Raw genomic sequence first — 9,696 nt, 5'->3', positions numbered from 1 at the left:
CACCGGCAATCAAGTCTCCGTCTCCATTTCATTGCGATCTCCTACACTATAATATTTATTTATCACTTTACCACTAATACCACTTTATCCAATCGCTCCTTTTCACTTATTTAGTTTGTACTTTTTTAATTTCAATCTATTTTGACTCTAACCCTGTATTATTTTCCCACCTTTGTATTGTAACTGTTGCACAGTAATTTCCCTCGGGATAAATAAAGCATCTTCAATCTTGAGTAGGAATAATTTTTTTGGCAGATGAAATTAACATTACATTAACTATTTTCGTTTGGTTCGCTTAACTAAATCCCAAATAGGTCTACCGACAACTACACATTCTACAGCTAGTTGACGAAAACGTGTTCTGCCAATCTCTGCTTTCTATCAGATTTTGCTACTTAGTGGCTCTGCGCATGCGCATGATGACGCTACTGATCCCCGGTGTGCTATTGGTGTGAAATACACATAGGCCTACTGCAGGATTAATACGTTGATCAACTATCCAAACGCAAAAAAGTTCAAATTAAATATCACATAAGAACTAGAAAATGCATTTCCCACAGAAAAGTGCTGTAGTGCAAAGTGAGGTCGAAATGTTTTTTAATAAAGCCATGCACATAGTTTAAAATTTAAACAAATGTTAAATGTCTTAAATAAGGTGAAGGGATTTGAACAGTCTGAATGGAGCAAACAATGTAAACATGCACACCATTTAAAAAAAGTCAAATGGTTGGAAACAAATAAAGTGAAGAGTTAAACAAATAGCTCATGTGATCAAGTTTGAACACATTTAACAACCTAATTATTAACTATGTGTTATACAAGGAACCTCTCATCTATCTCTCACACACACAAACCTCAGACGGTCTGTGTAAAGAGCACACTAAAAGCAGCAGAAAATTGGTCTTCAATGAGATGACATTAATACACAACACACAAAATAAGTATGTAAAAGACCAATGGTGAGCACAATAAACAACTGAATTCGACCTAATTGACTTGATAACTTTTAAAATACTCCCATGCGCGCAGGGACACAGCCACAGGAAATGTATGTTTGGTAGATGAGCTAAAGTAAAACAACCCGCAAAATAGTCATGCATAGCTTTCATAGCCACTTTGGCTGCTATCTAGAACGTGCTCACACTCGAGTCTAGCGTAACCTCGGCATAACATATTTAGTTTTGACTAAATGTACAATGACATTTGACTGAATGTAAAATGAAAATAAATGCACACTCATGTTCTCTTTTATTTGTTCTTCACAGAGTCGGATGGAAATGTTTTGCCCGCAAAACGGGCGATCGCGTCAAATGACGTAGGAGGGTTCTTGAAACATAATACAGATAACGGATCGCTAGATAACATTTGTTTTTACTTTATATTTGTATTCTATTGAATTGTTTAATCGAATTTAGCTAGTAAACTGAGTGTTTTAAGCAGGTTTCATAGTCTAGAATGTTCAAGAACCTTCCTACGTGATTTGACGCGTCATTTGACGCGATCGCCCGTATTGCGGGCAAATTTTTTTATTGTTTCGATTAAACAATTAAATACAATACAAATATAAAGTAAAAACAAGTGTTATCGCTATCTATCATAATACAGATAGCGATCCGCTATCTGTATTATGTTATTTCGTCGTTTGGAAACATGTTTTCTGCATCGCGTAGTCTGTTGCCGGGCAGGTTGTCAGGATGTAAACAAACGATGACGTAGGCCGGTACAATTTTCGCCCCCGGTACAATTTTAACGTGACAGCGGCAACGTTTGTTTGGTCATAAAATTACGTAACCGCTTCGTAGCGGCGACGTAACTGCTTTAGCTGGGAAGCAGGAAAAATCTGCCGGTTATATTTTTTTAAAGAAATGTGTAATGATAGACTTGTTTTTAGTCTCCTGTTGTTTGTGTCCTCTTTTGTATTTATATCCACACATCGGCTTTGTAGCAGGAAGCGATTTGATTGGCTGCAGTATGCGTCTACAGAGACTAGTCTCCTGTACGTCAGACACGCCCTCGGCGTGTCTGAACACATGTACATGATGTACACATGTACATGATCACAGTACATGTGTTCACAGTACACATGTACTGTGAACAAGGCGTCTTGTGCGAGCAGACCGCTCTGATGCATCCGGGAAGAGAAAAGGGGGTGGAGTCAGCACGTACGTGAGTGACAAGTGGTGTAAGCAGTTTGCGGTGAAAGAAACCATTATGCAGCCCCGATGCAGAACTGCTGTGTTTATCCATGAGACCTCACTACCTGCCTAGGGAGTTTGGAAACATCATCATAGCCGCTGTTTATGTTCCACCCAGCGGCTGCGTGCATAGCAGAGTGCGCACACGAACAGCTGCAGCGCACACCCGGAGCTCCTGTTTTCTTTTTGGGTGAACAATTTGTTTTTTTTTAACAATTTGTAAAATGTGACACAAGAAATAACAAGATTCTATCTAAATGTTGGGTTAGGGTTAGAGACTGTATAAATAGGAAAAAGCAGGCCTTTAGAAGTAATGACAGATGATGCAATCCTTTGCACCTTGCACTTTATTTCCAGGCACCTTGAGAACACAAAAGCTTATGCTAGAATTATATTTGTTGATTTCAACTCAGCTTTTAATACAGTGCAAATTCACATACTCTTTGAGAGGCTCAAAGACATGAGTGTAAACACCACCTTGATCAAATGGTTTTTCTCTTTGTTAACAAACAGAACACAGCAAGTGAAGGTCAACAGAACACTGTCAGACGCCAAACACTGCAACACAGGAGGCCCACAGGGTTGCGTTGTATCACCAACACTGTTTACATTGTACCCCAATGATTGTAGGACTGTGCACCCTAACAACTATATGGTCAAATTTGCGGATGATACCGTGCTCCTGAGCCTTCTACACAAGGATATGGACCCCTCTGTGTACCAGGATGAGATATACCTATTTATTAAGTGGTGGTGTGACACCATCTTATTCTAAATGTGCCCAAAACCCAGTAGGTGCGTTTCCATCCCCCTGATTTTATGCGAACTTTGAAGTATCGAATCAGTAAACGGTGATGGAAACACCAAAATTCTCATAAAAATCCTCTAATTCGCAAAAAAAATTATCCGCTCGCTTGAAGTGGTTTTTGAGAAATGCGAAAGAGAGTAAATTCGCAAAAATGGGAGATGGAAACTCACTTTTCGAAACAGCTGTGACGTAGCGAACTTTGAACACACAGGACTGACAGTCGTTCCGATTTCCGCATAACGACCATAGCAACCCTGCCGACATCGACGTGTAACGTCATCACCCTATTGTGCTCTCCCATACGTAAGGCACTCGACGTCGTCCTCCTATTTCCCTTGCTACCGCTGTGTACATTTCTCTATTTCTTCGTCTACGGATTGAAGTTAAAATTGCCAAAGATAATTTCACTGAAAGAACAGTTTTGACTTGCCCAAGGGAAACCAATTGCTGCTGAATTCCTCTCTCCATGCTTGTTGTTTATTGTTACTCTTCTCTATTGGCGGACTAACCACTTTTTGTTACATTTGTTACAGCTTTTCTATTTCTACCATTTATTACAGCCACGTGTCGGCATATATTTTTTGCCTACAGTGCCACCTCCAGGCAGAACTAGGGTAGTTACCCACTCCAACCACTTGATGGAAACGCACCTAATTCGTATTACTTTTTTGCGAACTTTCTAAAGATTTGCATCACCTTTTAGATGGAAACGCAGCTAGTGGTCATCAAAAATCAGGAAATCACCCAGGTATCCTCATATAAGTATTTAGGGCTTCATATTGATAATTTTCTCTGCTGGAAGACACATATTGACAACCTGTGCAATAGACTGTAACAGAGGCTAAGATTAAAAGATTAAGATTGTACGGCGTAAGCAGCGACATCATGATGATTTTCGACCGTGCCTCATGGTTTGCCAACCTAACCGTTAAGCTAAGAAGCAAACTGGCCGGCATGCACAAAACAGCAATGAAAATCGTAGGGAGGAACGAATATGAGCCTATACAGAGCATCTATGAGCAGGAGATAAAATGTTAAGTTGTATGTAAGTGTGTGCGGTTTCGTTTTTTTAGTACCGGTTCGAGAACCGTTTTAGCACCGGAACCATTTGAAAAGTATGGCACCGGTATCAGATAAAACCAAAACGATACCCAACCCTAGTCACGACAAGGCACATGAAGCTTATGGACTCGGTTTGGAAGGAACTCTGCTCTCGTTTGAATTAGTACTTGGTACACAAATGTAATGTGAGAGGCTGTTAGTGCCTCTCACATTACGATGTTAATGTAAGTGTAATATTAATGTTCAAGCCACTTTAGGCCATAATATTTTTGAAAATCAGTTTAATCCAGTCTTTAATGACACATGTAATGCCTTTTTTGAGTTTAGTGGTTTTTCCTACAGTAGCCTATTGTTATTCATACCTCTATTTACATTTCCTGGTCACATTGCATGGGGTCATCCCTATGTTCCCACAGACCTATGTTCCTGAAATTGGCGACTAGGCATCACAGCTGTGTGAAAAGGGGACAGGGAGAGGTTAGAATAGGAGTGAGACAGACACAAATAGACAGACAGACACACTCTTCATTATAGTTAGATTACTTTGAAATGTAGGACCATCGTGCTGTGGGAACATAGACATGCTCCCCATTGCGTCCTTACCGGCACAAGATGTCAGCACCGCAGCAATGCTTTATTTTGATTATGATTATGATTTTTACTTGCAAAGGGATTTCAAAACTGATTTAGAGATGATTTAAAAAAAAATAATAATAATAATAATAATAATAAAAAATAATTAAAAAATAATATTTTGTGTGTATGAAAACAATTGTCAAGTTAGCAATATTAAGCTTCTAAATTTTCCATGGTGTAGAGAAAAATATAAAGTAACCTATTTTTTATTATTATTTTTTATCACTAATTACAATGATGCACAAAACTTGCTGAAAATCAATTAAAATGTATTAATGTGATAGAAATTTAAAAAAGGAAAAATGTGCAAAATGGACTGGGCCCCGTTTCCCGAAAGCATCGTTAGCCTAAGTGGATCTTGTGCGTCGTACGATCATCGTACAGTTTTCAAACCGTTTCCCGAAAGCATTGTTGGTAACGAACGTCGTGAAAACGCTCGTAGCTAACGAGTGCTCCAGGGTACTCGTAGGACGCTAAGAGCATCGTTAGCCTACTATAGAGGGAACTCATTATTGCATGAGGGAGTCTTCATTCATAAAAAATGAAAACATTCGGGAGTATGCAATAATACAAATTATTCTAAAGAGGTCAGAGACTCCGCGCACAGCCCCGCCTTCCCCAGTGAACCAAGAAACCCCGCGCCGTGACGAACGGGGGATTTAACCCCTTCGGTTTAACACAGGAAACTTGAGATAAGAAGGTGAAATCGCCGGGCGTGCCAAGCTGCGACCGAACCGGCTCGGCAGTGTAGAAAGACCTATAGCCAGGGTTCGAGTTAGGTGGGAGCCAGTGGGAGCTGAGCTCCCATAGAGAGAGGTCTGGCTCCCATGAAAGCATTAAACTCAAATATCTGTGGGGGTCTCGGAAAATACAGCAGCATATTATTGTAATTACCAATAAAGCTATTTTCCCTTCCACATGCAGAGTTATATTGACGTTAAGTGGGATAATAAAACGCCGGTCATTATCGGGAAAATAAGCCCAGACAGGGCGAACCGGACACCGACTCGAAACGGAGGTGCTTCGATAATTTATTATTTATTTTCGATAATGAGCGACTTGCCAAACGAAAAAATAACTTCAAAAGTTTTTTTTTTACAATTTATTTGTTACCAACTTACCATACGTAGTGTTGATCAGCAGAGAAATAGTTAGCCAAAGACGTTGACGTCGCTTAGCAACCGAAGAAGCTGGCGTTGTTGTGAAGGGCCCATGCAAGTGAACGGAGCGTTCCACGGCATTGAGAAGAGCCGTGTCATAATGGCCCATATTTACGTCCTATAACACCCCCGTCCCCCCGTCAAAATTCAGCGCAAGGCCGGTACGGTCTCCCCCCACCGTCAACAACTTTAAGAGACCCCCACAGAGATGGAATCATAACTCGAACCCTGCCTATAGCACACTACATCCTGCCCAACAATATGGGCAGGATCCAAGCTCTCCAGATCGGGTCAGCAATAGCCGCGTTTGAATGATAATGTATGAATGGAACGTTGCATTTTTAATGTCTACAAATATTCTATACTAGAGAGCCAATCAAGGCAACCTTATGCGGAATCAGATAAAGTCGGCTCTCTTGCTGCGCAAAATATATGTTTAAAAAATCAGCACATTAAGATAAATGTAGTTGTCACACAAGCTATTTTGGATTTTTGTAATATGGAATTATTTCAGGGGCGGAAATGCCGTGAATAAATGTATGCACAGTGCGTTCAGGAGACTGATATATATGTCGGCCTAGGCTTAATCAATTGTGTTTTAATATCTTTAGCAATCATATTATTGCAATCTATTCTTTTCGTAGGCTACTCTGCGGTTGGCCTTGATGGGGAGATATTTTAACCCTTTTTAACCCCATTTTCCTGCGACATTCCTGCGTCTCCCCCTGCGTTATAGCCCGTTTCAGCACCATGTCAATGGACAGGTACAATCCTACGATCGTCGTGAGTGCAGCGAATGCGCGTTCACGTTAAGAGGAGTTTCGGGAAATGCTCCAAAGAAATTAACGATGTTTCGAAAGATCCATCGGGAGAATGATCGTACGAGCGAAGATCCATCGTTATCGGGAAACGGGGCCCTGGTTATTTCAATGGTGCGGTAAGGACATTTTGTGATTAATTGATGAAAACCATAAAAAATAAACAAGTTTCCACATTAAAATCTTATTGACTACATGCAATGTTGTGTACCAATGTTGTGTACCAGTCTGTAATATATATTACAGACTGATGGTTACAATTCATAAAGGTCGATTTTTTTTAATTTGGGAGAGTCATAAATAAGTGACCATAGTTGCAAAAACACCACGTCACACTTTAGTACCATATTGTGGCTCCTCACCTGGGCCTCGTTTCCTGATAACGATGGATCTTCGCTCGTACGATCATTCTCAAGATGGATCTTTCGAACCATCGTGAATTTCTTTGGAGTGTTTCCCGAAACTCCTTTTGACATGATCGCGCGTTCACTGCACTCTCGACGTTCGTAGGATTAACTGTCCACTGACACGTTGCTGAAACGGGCTATGTAGGAGGGGGAGACGCAGGAATGATGCAGGAAATAGGGTTAAAAAGGGTTACAATATCTCCCCATCAAGGCCAACAGCAGAGTAGCCCACGAAAAGAATAGTTTGCAATGATATGAATGCTAAAGATATTAAAACACAATTGACCGGTTTGGTCGAAGCTTGGAACGCCCAGCGATTTATCCTTCTTATCTCAAGTTTCCTGTGTCAAATCCCCCATTCGTCACAGCGCGGGCTTTCTTGGTTAACTGGGGAAGGCGGGGCTGCACACGGAGTCTCTGACCTCTTTAGAATAATTTGTATTATTGCATACCCCTGAATGTTAAAAAAAATTTATGAATGAAGACACCCGCATTCAATAATGAGTTCACTTCTGAGTGTAGACTACAAACGCGATTAACTATGGTCAGAGATGTTCGTTACTTTAACCACGATGGTTGAATTAAAATCAGAGGGAGAAAGCAAGTTCAGCTCGAAAGCGACCTCCCACACAAGAGCAATGGAATCATTTGATTGAAAGATCATTCTCCCGATGGATCTTTCGAACCATCGATAATTTCTTTGGAGCGTTTCCCGAAACTCCTCTTTACGTGAACGCGCTTTCACTGCACTCACGATGATCGTAGGATTGTAACTGTCCACTGACACGGGGCTGAAACGGGCTTTGTAGAAGGGGGAGACACAGGAATGTCGCAGGAAAATGGGGTTAAAATGGGTTAAAATATCCCCCCCCATCAACGCCAACAGCAGAGTAGCCTACGAAAATAATAGATAGCAATAATATGAATGCTAAAGATATTGAAACACAATTGATTAAGCCTAGGCCGACATATATATCAGTCTCCTGAACGCACTGTGCACACATTTATTCACGGCATTTCCCCCCCTGAAATAATTCCATATTACAAAAATCCAAAATAGCTTGTGTGACAACTACATTTATCTTAATGTGCTGATTTCTGAAACATACTTTGCGCAGCAAGAGAGCCGACTTAAGGTTTCATTGATTGGATCTCTAGTAGGCTATAGAATATTTGTAGACATTAAAAATGCAACGTTCCATTCATTCATTATCATTCAAACACGGCTATTGCTGAGCCGATTAGGAGAGCTTGGTCTAGATCCTGCCCATATTGTTGGGCAGGATGAAGTAGGCTATAGGCAGGGTTCGAGTTATGATTCTATTGCGCTGAATTTTGACGGGGGAGGGGGGGGGGTATAGGAGGTATTGGCTATTATGACACGGCTCTTCTCAATGCCGTGGTGGAACGCTCCGTTCACTTGCATGGGCCCTTCACAACAACGCCAGCTTCTTCGGTTGCTAAGCGACGTCAACGTCTTTGGCTAACCATTTCTCTGCTAATCAACACTACGCATGGTTACAAATAAATTGTAAAAAGACACCTTGTGAAGTTAGGCTATTTTATCGTTTGGCAAGTAGCCGCTCGTAATCGAAAATAAGCCCCTTCAGTTTCGAAGCACCTCCGTTTCGCATCGGTGTCCGGTCGCCCTGTCTGGGCTTATTTTCCCGATAATGACCGGCGTTCTATTATCCCACTTAACGTCAATATTACTCTGCATGTGGAAGGGAAAATAGCTTTATTTGTAATTACAATATTATGCGGCTTTATTTTCCGAGACCCCCAAAGATATTTGAGTTTACTGCTTTCATGGGAGCCAGACTCTCTTCATGGGAGCTCAGCTCCCACTGCCTCCCACCTAACTCGAACCCTGGCTATAGGTCTTTCTACACTGCCGAGCCGGTTCGGTCGCAGCTTGGCACGCCCGGCGATTTCACCTTCTTGTCTCAAGTTTCCTATGTAAAACCGAGGGGGTCAAATCCCCCGTCCGTCACGGCGCGGGGTTTCTTGGTTCACTGGGGAAGGCGAGGCTGTGCACGGAGTCTCTGACCTCTTTAGAATAATTTGTATTATTGCATACTCCCGAATGTTTTCATTTTTTTTATGAATGAAGACCCCCGCATGCAATAATGAGTTCACTCTATTGTAGGATAAAGATTCTCTTAGCGTCCTACGAGTACCCTGGAGCACTCGTTAGCTACGAGCATTTTCAAGACGTTCGTTACCAACGATGCTTTCGGGAAACGGTGTGAAAACTGTACGATGCTCGTACGACCCACTCTGCGATCCACTTAGACTAACGATGCTTTCGGGTTACGGGGCCCTGGTCTGAGTCTGATTTAACTCTGGGGCTGGGGGAGGCTGCACACCTGTTGCTCGTTGACCAATCAGAGTGCAGCTAACCCTTTACAGAGAACGGCTCTTACCTTCAATAGGCAGAGGTGGGCTGTACTACTCGGACCAAGAGAGGGTTAGAGAAGTCCCCCCCCCCCCCCCCCCCCCAAGTACCTTCTGATGTTTCGGAAAGACGAGCTTGCTCGCTCTCTCTCAGATCCAAGCTATCTCTCTCTCAGATCCAATCACTCTCTCGCTCTCGCTCTCTCTCGCTCT

This window comes from Gadus macrocephalus, chromosome 7 (assembly GCF_031168955.1).
Source record: "Gadus macrocephalus chromosome 7, ASM3116895v1".
In the NCBI taxonomy this organism is placed as follows: domain Eukaryota; kingdom Metazoa; phylum Chordata; class Actinopteri; order Gadiformes; family Gadidae; genus Gadus; species Gadus macrocephalus.
This window is presented reverse-complemented; position numbering follows the sequence as displayed.